The following is a 14,286-nucleotide window of genomic DNA, read 5'->3' on the forward strand; positions in this document are numbered from 1 at the left end:
TATCTGAGGGATACACCACGCAAGCCCACAGAGTGGTAGACATATACCCCAAATGCCCACTTAGTAAACATTGTTTTTGTTAGAGAAAGGGGTGAGGTGTTTGTTTTTTAATCTTGGAAGTGTTTTGTGAATGGAACAGATTCAGTACCTCCTAAATATGTTTCTTGTTAATTATTTAAATCCAAATCTTCTTATTTCTGACATTATTCAAACACCATCACTAATGAACCGGTTTCAAAAGGATTAGGTGAATGACGAGAGATTTTCTATTATCCAAGATTGAGTTTCTTCCTAGTAGTTATCCCATATTAGAAGGATGGAGATAGATAGATATAGATATAGATATAGATATAGATATAGATATAGATATAGATATAGATATAGATATATATATATATATATATATATATATATATATATATATATACATACACATTAGTGTAGATAAGTTGTGTAAATTTCCTATATAAGAGCAAGTTTGCTCAGTGAACAAGTGATATTGATATCCATGGACATCTGTGATATGAATTTGAAGTTAGGTTTCCCTGGAATTGAACAATATCTTCATGTAGATGCTTAAGTAGTGTATAGTATACTGGTTTAGTACGGTGGTCCCCTACCATTGGATTTATGTCATGGTCCAATAATTTAGTTGCTGCCTTATTTTGTTGAATGGAACTACGTCTCTACTTGACACTGCAGTTTAATTTAATACGGCTCTCTACCTGTACTAATTACCAGAAATTTCTAGTCTGGTGGATAAAGGCTTCTCATACTCCTACTGTTGGCATGGAAGCAATCAAGAACTGTCATCTCTTTTAATCGATACAAGACCAGCAGAGTTCTGGATGTGAATGTGTTTCCTTGTTACTTTTCCTAGCTTCTGTTCCCATGTTGGTGAGTTCTGTGTACAAGTGGAAGCTAATCTTATTGACTGCTCCGGTTGGTGGGGTTTGTCTGCCAGGGGGAGGTTAGGGACCAAATCTCTGTCCCTCATTCTCCTAGATTCCCTGATGATGATGGTGCCCATAAGTCTGAAGATAGGTGTAAACACACAATGAGCGACCTTGAGGAACAGAGGGGTGTAATAACAAGATAGAGTTAAGGGTTGGTCACCTCCTGGATTTAAATAGTGTAAAAGTTGTGTTCTTCTAGGCTCACTGGTATTTTCAGTGCATGCTTGCCAGCCATCTTAACCTTTCAAGGAATATGTGTCTATTAATTACAAAATATGTTGTCTCACCACATGGCTACATTTAAGAAACTTAGGGGAAGCGCCACCGATATTCTTCCCAACGAGCGTAAAACCCAGATGGGCTTAACCTTTATTATCAGCTCTCGTCACACTATTCATCTTTAAATTAAGTTTTGTGTTCTGCTGAAGTTAAATACTGGCAGCTTATTGTCCGTGGCAGAATAATAAGACTGGGTCAGAATGATCGAAGCAGAATGTGGCATACATCACAGGACTCCTCTGTGGGAGCGTGCAGATGTGAGGTCAGCAGTGGCGCACACAAGATGTCGGGGAATCCGTTGAAATCCAGGTAGGTAATCATTTGGGAATGGGTTTATCATATTTCACCCAAAACAAAATATTCCGTTTCAGTCTCTGAAGTAGAAGTGTACATTCTGCCGGGAATTATCAGACTACTGATCATCAAAATGATCCTTTTCCAGAGATTACGGAATGCTGTTGTACTAAACGCATTTTGTTGCCACTTAATTTTTTTACTATTTTTTTTCTTTTGTAGTCAAGAATAGCAATTTCTGTCTAAAATCTTTCAGGCTGGATATGTTTATTCTCTTCTTGTCGTAAAATTATTTCCTATTCAAATGCATGGTTAGCCTGTACTTAAATTGTATTTTTTTTTTTACGCCTTTTGCCTATTCTGTACCTTCATCATTTATGTCTCCTTCACCTCTCACATGGTTCTCCACTACCCGCCTTGTCCTCATTGGCAGGTTGGGGTTGTGATCACTCGCACAATGATTGGCATGCACGTCTACTTCCCTGCTTCTGATCGTGAGACAAGATGACTAGTAGGCTTGTGCAGCACTCTCTACTTCACAGACAGAGGTAGAAAGTGCTATGGGACAAATGCCTCACCAACTTCATGCCCCAAATACTTTATCTCCTGCCCCATTGTTGAGTGGGGCAGAGAGTGTGTGGACAGTTGCTGCCAGTGCAAAAAGCGGAGGTGTCCCTGTTTGACACCGGGAACCTACTCATTTTTAAGGTACTAATCCAGGGGCACCGTATGATAAGAAATAAGGGAGCACTAAACCTGCACCTTCCAGTTTCAGACACACAAACTTGATTTTCTGGTTACATGTTTGGGCAGTGTTAAGAATCAACACAAGGAGCAGTCGGGATGAATTTTCACAGTGCAGGACAGGTCTGTCTGCATTTCCAGATTGAACTATAAAATCAGACATAAAAGTGATACTCATAATTTAATGTGGGTTTACATCATTACAGATCAAACTGGATTATAGCTTGATCTATTAGGATGAGCTCCCATAGTATAATCGTTTCTCAAATTGATGAACTAAAATTTCACAGCTTAATGGTTTTTGGTTTATAATGATTGAATACCACAATAAGTAGCAGGTGTTACGAGCTGCCCCGGCGGCTTCCTCCTTTCAAGTGCATCCCGGCTGTTGCTCTGTCAGCCAGGACGTAATTTACTCCCCCTCGTCTTGGCTGTTTCCAGATAGAGCTGGGATGCTTGGTAGATCTCTGCTGCGCCCGGCAATTCTGACAGCCGGGCGCATGTGCACTGAATCGTTTAGTAATTACAGCTTCCTGTGGCTGATTAGGTGGGCTGTGCCCTTCAGTTCTCATTAGGTCCTCACAGTATTTAAGGAAGGGAGGGCTTAGCCTCCCTGCCGTTATAGCGTTTTGTGCCTGCACAAACTGCAGACCAGCTCCCCTGTTCCTGTGAATCTCCTGCTACCTTGAACTTGATTTCCTGATGTGACCCTTTGGCTTGACTTTGGATCCTGATTGAACTCCTGTGCCCCTTGACCTCGGGATTTGACCTATTTCTGGATTACATGTGTTTGCTACTTGTCCTGACCTTTTGCCTGCCGCCTGGCTATCCTGCTGGCATCTGACCCACGACCTTTGGACTGTCTCTGGTATCTGCCTCTAGTATTTCGGTTACAATGTACCTGGCGATATGGTTAGTTCTGATCAGCTTCTACTACTATAGAGGTAAGTCCTGGGGGCATTTTAGTACCTCTGAACATAACAGTTCTACAGGAAAGTCAGCTGCTATAGATGAAGATCTCTACCAGTCTGGTTCAAAAGCTTATCTAAACAGCCATGAGCCATAAAAGCAGGTTTAAGATGATCAGAAAACAGACTATAATATAGTAGAGAGTTCTCTACATAAGCGGTTGGTTGTATTATTAATAACTAACTAGTGCCTACATATTCACAGGGACAAAATCCATAAAAGAAACACATTTCTCAATCTTAAGACATGCTATGAGTTAACAGGGATCTCCTTATACTTGTTAAAGGCCTTAGTAAACATACCAAATAAGTCATATAGGTGGAGATTCAATTGCTGTGCGCAGACATTGTGCTGAGCACATCGCCGACAATTATGGTAGGAATCACCATAGAAGTGCAAGGAAAAATGAGCGGAAATTCCAGCCGTAACATCGGCGCGAGGTGTCTCTGAGATTGTAAGCTTGCGAGCAGGGCCCTCTTACCTCTCTGTATGAATTACCCAGTATTGTTTTATTAGTGTTTGCTCTTAATTGTAAAACGCTGCGGAATTTGCTGGCACTATATAATTAAATGTTGATGGTGATGTTCTGGAGACACCTCGCGCCAAATTGAATTTCCCCCATAGAGTCAGGAGAAGCTTGATAATAATGTGATTTTACCAACTAAGTTAACTGCATTGGTTGAGTGTAACTAACAAAACACATGCACTAGTATATGTTGTAATCTGTCAGTCATCCAGTAGTGTCTAGACTGCAGTGTTAGTGCAAAATACTTCTATTCACAGCATTGTTTACATGTGTGTGAGGCCCTATGGTTATCCCTACGGATCTACGTTACGTACACTTCTAGACTTTAAAGGCACTGAAGGTGTTAAGCAAGGCAAAATATTGCATGTTTGAGTTTCATATCCTGGAAAGTGTCTGCCTGTTTTTGTGAAGGGCTGTATGTTTGTTTTTCCAGCAGCTTGTTTTGCCCATTGAAGATAAACACACAAGATTTGTTAACAAGGAAATGAGCACTATAAAAACCATGAAGATCTCGTGAAGAATAATTGCTGTTTAAAGGACAGTCACCTAAAACTGAAAATTCCATTTTGGGAGAAAAATATCTGCCACTGCTCAGCTCAGTCCTGCATGCTCCCGCTGGCAACTTCTTGTCTGTGGACAACACGCTGCCTGAGTGATAAAAGACTGTGTCAACAGTATGGAGAATGTTTCAAACATCACGGGACTCCTGTCAGTGGGAACATGCAGATGTGAGCTCAGCAATAACAGACATGCAAGATTTGGTGGGATTAACTGGACTCCAGGTTAGTAACTGGGAATGGATTTATATTTCACCAAAAACCAAATATTCATTTTTGTGCTCTGACGTAGAAGTGTCTACATTCTGCTGGGAGTTGTCATGGTGCTGATCATCAAGAAATTAATATCTGAGAAAGAGCTGGTTTATTTATTTTACTTTTGCCATTTCTAGGAATACCATACCTGCTGTGTGATCATCACTGTTTTGTACCTTTTGCTAAGTACTTATCAGTGAGAAATTGTTAGGGGGGGTAATTGTTAAACTAAAAGCTACTTCGCTTCAGTCACTATTGAAAAGTTGGAAATCCAATTTATAAATAGGTGTTTATGTAGTATTTTCTAAATAAAAGTCCGTTCTTAATGCAGCAAAACATTAGATGTTGAATGCAATAACATAATTATTCTATCTGTATTCAGACTTTTTTGTAGATTTGCTCATATTTATTTAGCCAGTGACTATCTCAGTATCCGCTAGGATACCCTCTGACAATTAGAGAACTCAGAACAAAGGTTTGTTTGTTTTGTTTACACCTTGATTTATATGTCTGTAATCCCTCTCAGAAGCAGGGTCTTGGAACTTCATCTTGCACCCATTAGGCTCAGTGACAAAGATGTCTAAGCTAAATCACCCTCAGCCATGTAGCAGGTGATCACTGGGCCATAATACTTACACTCCTATTCTTATCCATCATGTTCTCACGAAGTCCCTTGTCTCTGACACAGTCCTCATACTATGACGAGTCATTAGTCTTTTTCTGCAGCACATCAATTTAACTACAATCGCCCTTTTACAAGGCAATATGTCCGTAATGATTAACCTAATTCTATTGCAAACCTATCGATACTTCAAGAACAACTAAACTTGAAAATGATATTGCAAATAATGCAATCCATGCTATTTCATATCTTCCTGAAAATGAGATCTCTTTACTCGAAGTTGCACAACCTGCTATATTTACCCCAGAGGTGAATTAAGATCATAGAATCATTCATCCTCCACTGTTTAGTAGCACTGTCTTGTAAAGTACACTAAAACCTGTCAATATAATATGCGCATAAGCTGCCAACCCCCTGATAGATGATGACCTTCGGTAATGATACACAGGAAATGTAGTATGTCTTAATTTATTAGCAAATGTATTCTGTTTTATAAGTTGTAACACATGGCTTTTCAGTGACATGTTGGGTGTGTCATTCAGCAAAGTGAGTTTGAGAAGTCTCCAAGCTTAATGGACATAAATTCCAGTGAATACCTAACCACACGTGTATGTGGGAAAATGGTCAGCTGTTATGGACAGCTACAAGTTTACTTATCAGATTTTAGATACACATCCTGTAATATCTGGAAAACTCATTCCAGTTTTTTAAGGAATATGCTGTTGGTGTGTGTGCTGAATTTACCCTTTTTGTTATTGAGAAGCTGTGTATATTGTATGTTACACTCTTAAGGTGACTGAATTTGCATTCTGTATAATGTCCAATAAAAGTGAAATTGAAGAAATATATAGTTGCTCGTTTCAGATCGAGAAAGATGGGAAGAACAGAACAATGTTACATTACACTGTCAGTTAGTACTCTACTCCACCTCTCACTCCTTTATACAAGACTTCTGCTACCCAACTATGGAATACCCTACCACATGTGATCAGGTTCTCTCCCGACCTTCAAATCTTTAAATATTCTCTGAAAGCCCATCTCTTTAACAGATGCTACCCTGGTTCCACCTATACTACCATTAAACCCCCTTGCTACTGTCCTTCTCTCCACATTCGCTCCTCTTGTCTCAGGAGTTCTGCGCTTTTCCCAAAAGATGTGGGCAAAAATATTGGCACATTGCAGTTTGTTCTAATATTTTTATGCCTTCCCAGCTATTTCCTCCATTACACTTCATCCTCCTCCTTCCTAAAAGGACACTTCGTATGTCAATCACTCAAACACCTGCCCGCCCCCTAATGGCTGAAAGTCATGTGAGAAGAGATGGGCTGGGCCATATACTAAGGCAGATTTCGATTGGCTGCTGTGTTGTCAGTTAGTGGCTCACAAGAAAGACGGATCTGCAACAACCTGCTGAAATAAGTGGTGTGTCTGTACGATCGCTGCACTTATAGAGGTAACACTGCTATATAACACCCTCCCGTCACATTCAAAAAATTTGTATTATATATTTTAATATTTGAGTTTTTTAATAAATTATATTGGCCCGCCTAAAGTTTTTCTTTTTTTTTTTTGGCCCGCTCCTGAAAAAGTTTGCCCATTACTGGTCTAGGGTGTCAATGGCATTGACGAAACAATTTATTTACTTTCTAATTTTTTTTAAGGATCATACAGTATTAAATTCACAATCAAAACAAAGGTTCTGTAATGTTAACAGAGAGAATTGTGGAGACCAAATACGTTTAGAGGAAATCGTGATTTTCTTAAAAATGTGCAAGGGTATGTTTTTGGGCACGCTTTCAAGCTCTTCATTGAGTAGCCCCCTCCCCTTTTGCTTCATACCTGCATTTATTTTGTCTAGCTAGTATATCCCTGTTTATGTTTGCTCTGTTTTCCCCACGTAGGAGCACTGTGGCACCTTACAAGTCATCAACAATAATAATAATAAAACAAGGAACTACAATAATAATAAAAGGGTACATAAAAACACAAAGGTGATAAAACAGATTAAAAAATATATCCAGTCAGGTATGTTCAACTTTATACACTAAAATGCAGACAAGAACAAAAGTCCAAACAAGATTTATTTGTAGTTTCCATACAATAGGACACATCAGGAATACTGACACTTATGGCATCATTTAGAATAGAATGCAATTTTGTGGCCTTAACATAAATGTAAAAATTCTTACCTATGTATTTTGAGTTGTACATACCTTAACATACGTGGAGTGCAAAATACAGTGTACAGTCTCATCAAGATACACTGATGGGGCCATATACTAGATACGCCAATCAACATTACTTCAGGACAAAACACAAGACAAACCCAATGGATTTAGGAGTGAATTAAATGCGGAAACAATGAAATCTGGTAAGTGTTTATTTCTAATAAAGTATTTTTTTTTAAATTTTTTTTAGCCGTGTCGGTGTCTTTATTTACTATTAGTTTTTTGTGTGGATCTTTTTTCTGCTAGGGCATACTGGCACTTGTAGTTCTCAAAGCAGTTCCAATCCCAATCAGTTAATAGCTGCCAGGACTTGTTGGGACTTGGCAATTCCGCACAATAACTTTTTTGACCTTTAAGACATTAGCCCAACCCTCCCGGCCATGGTGGAGGCCTGTTTTTTGTTTTTTTTTTGTTTTTTTTTTGTTTTTTTTTTGTTTTTTTTGTGTAAATTATTATAGAAAGAGAATTTAGCCCCATCCCACTCCAGAATACAAGATTTCTCCCAGGCTGCCCCCCTCCACTGGAACGACCTCCCACGCTCCATCCAGCTGTCCCATAATTTGTGCACTTTCAAGTGGGGCACTTAAAAGTCATCTGTTTCTCACAGCCTACCAGTCATCCACCTAACCTTCTCTCCATACTTGATCTCCTCACCTCTCCTCCCCTGTCCTTCTCGCTCCTCTTGCGATTGATCCCCTAGTGCCTACTGTCTGTTTACCCTACCCTTTAGGATGTAAGCTCTTACGAGCAGGGCCCTCCTCCCTCCTATCTCTTTACCTTTTCTTCTCCAACTCCACTATGCAAGTTTTGTTTGCAGCTATTAAAGGTACTGGTATTTTATGTTTATTGTCTTGTACTGTTTTACCCTGTATGGTTTACCCTGTGTGGGTAGCACGGTGGCTCAGTGGTTAGCACTTCTGCCTTACAGCGCTGCAGTCATGAGTTCAATTCCCGACCATGGCCTTATCTGTGTGAAGTTTGTATGTTCTCCCTGTGTTTGCGTGGGTTTCCTCCCACACTCCAAAAACATACTGGTAGGTTAATTGGCTGCTATCAAAATTGACCCTAGTCCGGTGGTTCCCAAAGTGTGCGCCGCGGCTCCCAGGGGTGCCGCGGCGCTGTCACTGGGGTGCCGCAACCCAGCCATAAAAAAAAAAAAAGGAACACAGAAACTTACCAATCCGCCGGGCACCGGGACCCAGCAGCCTCCTCTCTCCCGCAGCTGTCACTGAATATCGACGTCAGTGACAGCTGCGGGAAAGAGGATGCTGCTTGGTCCCGGCGGATTGGTAAGTTCCTGTGTTCCTTCTTTTTTCTATAGCTGGCGCGGGGCAGATTGAGAGGGATCGTGGCAGAGGAGGGGGGCAGAGGGCAGAGGAGGGGGGCAGAGAGCAGAGGAGGGGGACAGCGTGACAGAGGGCAGTGTGCCTGGTTGCAGAGGGGCATTTTTGCACACAACTAAATAAGTATTTCTGTTGTGACCTAAATACTTATTACAATTTTTTGACCCAACTACTTCTAAAACAGGACTGCTCAGTAATTATTTTGGAGTGGTGCCTTGAAAAGATTTGGAGACTCGAAGGGTGCCGCGAACTGTAAAAGTTTGGGAACCACTGCCCTAGTCTGTCTGTCTGTGTGTGCATGTTGGGGAATTTAGACTGTAAGCTCCAATGGGGCAGGGACTGATGTGAATGAGTTCTCTGTACAGCGCTGCGGAATCAGTGGCGCTATATAAATAAATGGTGATGATGATGGTGGTTCACTGTCTGTTTTGTACAGCGCTGCGGAAAGCTTGTGGCACCTTATGAAAAAAGATTAATATTAATAATCTCTGCTGAAATTCTGCTTCCGGTCTCAACTATTTAGGAGCTATCCCAGAAGGTGTAGATGCACAAAAATAAACAGGATCAAATGATCCATTTTCTGCAAGGTCTCTCTGGCCACATGGATACACTTCAGACTCTTTTACCACTTTTGGTGTTACAGTTTCAGTATGTGCACTTGTCTTGTCTAACCCTGCATCAACTAAGGTCAAACCAAGAACCCCTCTGCCTTGCTGCAGCTTAGATCCACAGGCTTCAAGGCCTTTTTAAATCCGTATTCTGTTTACTTTGAACTTCTATCAGAAGAACGCTCATAATTTCTTTGCTTCTGGTCAGGCCTTTGGCTGGGCTTCTTCTTTGAGGGAGTAAAAATATCACATTTTCTCTAATTTGCCAGCTTTATTTTTGTGCAATTCAGTGATATAAAGGCAGGAGAGAAGTTCAAATGACGGTGAGTTTATTTGAATATAACGTAAAAGTCCACTGAAAACGATGATCAGATGCAGTGAAAACACGGTTTGCTACTGATTTTTAAACACAGAAGTCTCCAGTAATGGCAGTCTCTGACAGCTGTATTGAATAAATGATCTTGGGAGACGCTGGCAGTCTGTAGTGCTTCTCGCAGAATAATTAAGGCACAGACTTGTACAAGTAGACACAGTACTCACAAGATGCAATCTTTGTAATGCAGAATATCCAGATGTACCTGGAGGCAGCAAAAATCCAAGCGCAACTGAGATGAGCCCAGTGTCCCCTTAGTTCTGTAATCGTCAGGCAGAGTAATATAGAAAGATTTCGAGCCAGCTGAACAATGCTTAATTAGTCAATATTCTAATGCTGTACTCACAAAGAGAAGTCACAGTAAGCAGTATGTCGGAATGCTGAGTTGGAGTTATAATGTTTGCCAGGGTACAGACGCGGAAGTCCTTGCATGCTGTTAGCCAGGGTAATAAAGCCAGGGATGAACCAGAAAAACTGAAGATTCCCATAGAGAAAACTACAGTCCAGAGTGAAGCTCTGACAAATGTCAATATATATTGCAGTTTTATGTTCAAACTGCTGTACTCACTAAGAGAATTAAAAGTAAGCTGGATGCCAGAATGCTGAGTTGGAGTAATAATGCTATTTGCCAAGGTACAGTCCGAAGTCTTATTATGCAGTTTGCCAAGAATCTCAGATATGAGATTGTGCAGGAGTCCAGAGTAAACTGGCTCTGATTCCGACAAAGTTACATAGAACAGGAGGGGCTTTTAAACTCCAAAAATCCAATCCGGGCAGGAGGAAAGCGCACCTTACTTTAATAAGACGGGTGTACAATGACAATGCTTACCAGAGTTAAAGCTGTCATTGTGATAAAATAATAAAATGCAGGGAAAAGCCATTTTTTTGTCACTGCAATAAGTGTAATTTTAATAAATTGGACTTTAAGTATTTATTCCACAAAGTTTAGATCCTCCCACGAACAAATCCATACGATGGAGTCAAATGCTTTCTGAGTGTTTAGTGAACCGATTGCTTGAAGCCAACATAAAACATGTTTTATTTGGATCAGTTACTGTAAGAACATCTGTATTGAGTTGCAGTGCCAGTATTTTTAGTAAAGTTTATATATCTCCATTAAGGTGCATGATGGGAAATTATGATTTAAAACCCTGGATTCTTGCCCAGCTGCGGCAGTACAACTATTGTCTCTTTCAGAGAAGAGGGAAGTATACCCTTCTCACATACATCCTGATAGTTTTGTAACAAGATAGGGGCCAGATCCTCCATGGAATGTACATACCACTTCATTGGCAGCCCATCAATACCAGGAGTCTAACCACGAGGAAGCTATTTAATAACAGTCATAACATATTCCAAAGTAATTGGATTAAACAGAAAATTACTTGACTGTTTGCCAGACTTGGGAGAGTAATTTTGTATGTGGAATTTGAGGCATATTGGTTAAAATCATAATGAATGGGTGAATGAATACGGGAAGGGAAAATTCATAACCATGTGAAAAAGCAATACTGTATTTCACATTTGCCTAGTAATTTACTACTTTAATTCATGTGCTCAGAGTGGGCTGCCAACCATCCCAAAAAACAATGTCTAAATGATTTTTATTATAACCTTTTTATGTTGTAGTATTCTAGTAGACATGCCACCAATATGTTTAAAAAATAATAAAGGTACAATGAATAAATAACTAAAAAACCAGTGATAATATATATCAATATCAAACAGAAGAGACCTCCAAATGAAAGAGCGACCACCAATGTGAAGTCCAAGTTGAATCTTTGCAATTCTTATATGATATCAAGTAGCAAAGCAAGATTCTTTCTTCCATAGGTTCTTCACTTATAAAATAAGGTGAAGTAGTGGTCTTGTCGCAGCTTCTTTAGCACCAACCAATGCACAATTTGTAACCTACAAAAATATAAAGAGAAATGCAGCCACTGGTACACTGACCCCTTTAATATATATAGCAAACAACAAATAGAGGCTTATAGTAATGTATGACCCACATAATATTTTGCAATACGAGGCTCAACAGCAGCTGCAGACAAGTATGTATTGGCGTTCTTTGGTAATAAGAAATTGGAAATCATCAGCTATTTATATAGTGCCACTAATTCAGAGTACAGAGAACTCACATCAGTCCCTGCCCCATTGGAGTTTACAGTCTAAATTCCTTAACATACACACAGACAGAGACTAAGGTCAATTTAATATTGGCCAGTTAACCTACTAGCATGTTTTGGGAGTGTGGGAGGAAACCAGAGCACCTGTAGGAGAACATACAAACTCCACACAGATAAGGCCATGGTCAGGAATCAAACTCAGAAATTACAGAACACCACAGCTGTCGGTAATATGGTAATGCAATGTGTTTCAGAGCATCAGCTCTTATGCCATGTATAATCACAAATGTTACCAGTCTCTGTCATAGTGTGACAACCCAACACTAGCATAGCAAGGTTGTCGAGGCTTGAAGATCTGGTTCCTGCTGACTGTGGACCTTGTATTTACAATATCATACCCCAACCAGAGGGGGTGCTGTATTTTAGATTTCTGTTGCATTCCCCAGCAGCTAACAAGCTGCCTGTTGCCTGGCCTTTAAAACTGACTCTCCCTACAATTATGGTAATTTCAATGCTAAGCTTGCTTATGCTGTCTTGCAGTAACAGTCCCTATGATTCAATCCTGATACTTATCCTGTTCCTGCTATCCTGAGTTCCTGGTATCCCAATCCTGCAAACTTGAATTCCTGGCAACCTGCTACCTGTGTGCAATCCTGAGTTCCTGACATTCTGTTATTGTTTGCTCCGGTCTCTGCTACCCATTCACAATACTGAGTTTCTGACACTCTGTGACCCATGTGCAGTGCTGAGTTCCTGACATTCTGCTACCTGTGTGCTACCCATGTGGAATAATGAGACCCTGACACCTTGCTCCCTGATTTTGAGTTCCAGAAATTTTGCTACTCGAGTACAAGCCTGAGTTCTTGACACTGCTATCTGTGTACTCCTGATACTTTACTACTCATGTGCAATCATGATATACCTCTCTGGCCTAAGAACTCCCAACCAATGTCAACTCATATGTTTTCAAGTCTAGTAAAGAATTCTACATTTTTACAGATCTCCAACTCCACTTGTGACATAATAACCTGACAGAATTATCTGGATACTATTGAAGAGTTCCCTTCTACAGTATGTTTAAAATTTTAGTCCTAAACAGCATGCTATATTAGTTCCCAAGAATTTTGCAGGAAATGAAGTATAGTTAATGAAATTTCTAACAGAATATGACTATTATCATTCAAATCTGCTACATTACCCTACAGAAGTATTAAAGTTATTTTATCGTTTACCAATAATCATTGTCTATGTGATTTGTGTGGTTCCATAGCACAAAGCAATTTATTTAGCAAAAGCAAAAGAATAATAGTCCAATAAATAAGTACATCCGATACATACGCTGCGCAGTGCTGCTCACTGCTGGTTCCAGCTATTCAGTCCTGAAGTCTGTGGTCAAAGTGACTGAATACTGGTCCCAGAGCCCCTACTTATATACAGTCAGTGATACAGTGAAAATAATACAGATGATTTGGCATGTTTCCATAGGTTCAGGCTTCAGGAAGATCCAGTGTAATGCAGGTCATTGGCCAGTTCAAACAATGTCATCCAAGGGTGGGGGTCAGCTCTCCAGAAGATGCATACTTAATCTTATACTTAATCAAGAACTAGTTCAAACTGGTCTATTAGCATTACACAGACAATACCATTCTAATAATTTATTCCCTATCATCCATAACTAGCATACGCAAGGTGCAATCCTTTAGGCGATAGAACTGGACGTCTGCGGAAAAATAGGGGATTAGAATGATACCAGACATGATATGTTTCCTGTGACCTGAACCTTAGATCTCCCTAATGTGTACATATAACCCTATCATTTTTAACGATAAATTCAACATCTGTTCATAAACGACTGTGGATTGGAACTATTATAAAAATGAACTATATACAAGTGAATATGCATTCAGTTCTGGTGAGCTGAGTAAGGTTGAAAACCTGTGAGTGACTATGGTACTACTGCTCCCAGCAACACCTGCTATGTAACTTAATTATACTAAAATTACTGTGAAAAGGAATTGTACAGGATATTAAAGTAGCAATTTTACACCTGCTAAAGAACTGTGCTGAAGGAGTTTGGCGCGTATTTCACACCATTGCAACCATTATGCTTGTGTGCAGGAGGAAATGCGTTTTATTAAAGTTTTATATTTGGTTCCATTATATTACATTGAGATGGTCTGATGCCCAACAATGTATTTGATTTTGCAGTGCACTCCACACAATTATGTGTTAAACACCGGAGTATTTGGGGGAGGGGCATTTGTCCATACCCACCAGCTAGCCGGCGCAGAAGACCATATATGGTCCTCAGACGAGACCAGCAGGGGGCCCTTCACACAATCATTAAGATTTCTTTGTGATGATAAGATGAAGTCATTAGTGTACTTCACATTAATTCAAAGATCT

The sequence above is a fragment of the Mixophyes fleayi genome, chromosome 2 (assembly GCF_038048845.1).
Source record: "Mixophyes fleayi isolate aMixFle1 chromosome 2, aMixFle1.hap1, whole genome shotgun sequence".
NCBI classification, from domain to species: Eukaryota; Metazoa; Chordata; class Amphibia; order Anura; family Limnodynastidae; genus Mixophyes; species Mixophyes fleayi.